A 2,500-nucleotide genomic window follows, 5' to 3' on the forward strand; every position below is an offset into this window, starting at 1 on the left:
TATTGCTCTTGTATTGTTTTTTCTTTTTACGGTTTTTCATGTTTGATTCTGAATAATCTTCTTCAATATCTTTTTGTTCGGTTGAGGGAACAGATACAAGATTTACTTGGTTTTGTGCATTTGATCTAAGATCTCTTTGGCCTGCAGATTCTTTTTCTTTTTTATTTTTATTCTTTAATTCCATTTTTTTTTTTCATTCGAGGGTATAACCCCCTTTTGCTTTCTATTGATGTTTTTATTTTCACTACCATTTTCATTTATATTAAAAAAAAGTAATTTGCTTGGTATAAACCACGGTTTCATTTTATATGCATTATAAAGTAGTACAAATTCTGGGAAGAACCAAAGTTTCAGATTCGATATAGGACGACTTAGTATTTCTTCATTCATTCCCATCCAATCAAAAAATATTTTTTTTTGATTGGGTGAATTGATTTCTTGATCCTGAGGAATCGTAAGATAAAAAAGATCTTTTTTATCAATTTTATCAATTATTTGATAATTATTAGTCCCGGTTTTAGTATTTTTATTCTTGTTGGTATCGATCTTGATCCAGGCCTCAATATCGATTTTCTTTTTAAGACAAAAATGGAGAATTTTCCAATCAAAATATTTTCGATCCGGATTTTTTTCCATATACATAATATCACTTTTTCCTAAATAATTTTTGATAGGGATATCCCCTAGTATATCAAAAAATTTGCCCTTATGTTTATGTGTGTTGTAATTATAAAAACTCTCTCGATTCTTATTTACTTGGAATGGTGATCCATAAATATATGGGTCCCTCTTATTTTCATAATTAATAGATCTATAAGATAAAAGATTATATCTATAGTATTTTTGAAAATTCTCATTTTGATTTGGTAATGAATATACTTCGTAATCGTTTTGTTTTTTGTAATGAATTAATAGGTCTTTTTCATATGAATTCTCTTTGTTTAAATCTTGATTTTGAATTGTACGACATTTATTGATTCTATTTTTCCATTTTGCTGCTATTAATCTAGACCATCTAATCTGAGATAAATGGTATTGATAATGACCTCTTAACCAGTTTTTCCATTGATTTATTCCAGAATTCCGAAGTTTCTTATGTCTTAATTCATAATGAATTATTCCTTGTTTTCCAAAATAATCTTTTATTGAAGTCTTAAGAAAAAAAGACGTTCCGTGATATTGAAGAATAGATCTTAACTTATACAAGTTAAGAACTTGTGTTTGTGATATTTTGTAAAATACATATGCTTGTGACAAGGAGGATAAGTCAAAAAAATTCTGTGAATTCTTATTACTAATATTATAAAGTGACTTTTTTATAGTCGAAATAAAATTCATTTTATTTTGATTTGTTTTATTAATTCTTTTTTTATTTTTTTTATTATTGTAAATGGATTTATCAATCATTTTTTTTGTTGATTCAACAAAAAGTTGTATATTAATTCTGGGAATATTAATAATAGATAGAAGGATATCTGCGTATATCCTTTCAGTGAAAAATTTTATAAAATAATGTAATTTACGGATTAATCGAGTATTTCTTCTTTTTAATATTTGCCAATTTGGTGATTCCAATCTTTTAGCATTATAACTTGTTTTATTAGGACTATCATTTATTTCTGGAGTCACTTTTTTTTTATTTTTTGTAATTCTTTTTATTTGATTTCTGATTGTGCTTGTTCTATCAGTCAGATCTTTCATTTTTTTTTCTGTCAGTAAAAAATTTGTCCAATATGTAGATTGAATTCGACTAAAGGATTTATGAATTATATGATTGCGGGTTATAGAATCTTTTTCTTTTTTTTTTTTAGTTTCGCTTGATTTATATATTTCTCTCAATCTAAATAATAGAATTGGATTTACTTTTGAGAGTTCTTTTTTATTTTTTTTAAAAACGGAATGCCCTTGATAATCCATTTTTTTGTTTTTTTTGAGATATTTAGAAATTTTGTTCTTTCTTTTAAAACTTTTAGAAATATAAAATACTTTTTTTTCAATTTTCCAATTTTTTTTTCGAGTTTCTTAAAAATGGGTTCAAAAAAGGAAGGCCGTTTTTGGGGAGAACCAAAAGGAAGTTCAGCTTCCATTCCCCAAACCGTTAAAAAAAAAAAATCATCTTTTTGTCCTTTCTTTTTGATTCGATCTATATGAGAGGACCGTGGCTTAGATCTGTGCCAGGGTTTCAGACAGAAAGGAAATAGCATCTTTATTTGAATACCGTCTATTAACCAATTTTTCGGAAATTCTGTTTCTGATAATTGAACACCATTATAGGTGCATTTAACATGCATTTCTTTATTCCATTCATTTAAATCCTCAGACCACTCAGGAAATTGTAATAATAGCATACGGCCAATATTTTTAGCTATTATCAATGACGGTAATATAATATATTTTCTAAGAATCGATTGAGTTATTAACATGGAACCTCTTATTACTTGAGCAAATGGAATGGTATCCCAGGCTTCTGCTACTTCTATCCGCGCTTTCTCTTTTCTTT

This window comes from Camellia sinensis, unplaced genomic scaffold, assembly GCF_055761805.1.
Source record: "Camellia sinensis isolate YWXY unplaced genomic scaffold, ASM5576180v1 Unanchor152, whole genome shotgun sequence".
In the NCBI taxonomy this organism is placed as follows: domain Eukaryota; kingdom Viridiplantae; phylum Streptophyta; class Magnoliopsida; order Ericales; family Theaceae; genus Camellia; species Camellia sinensis.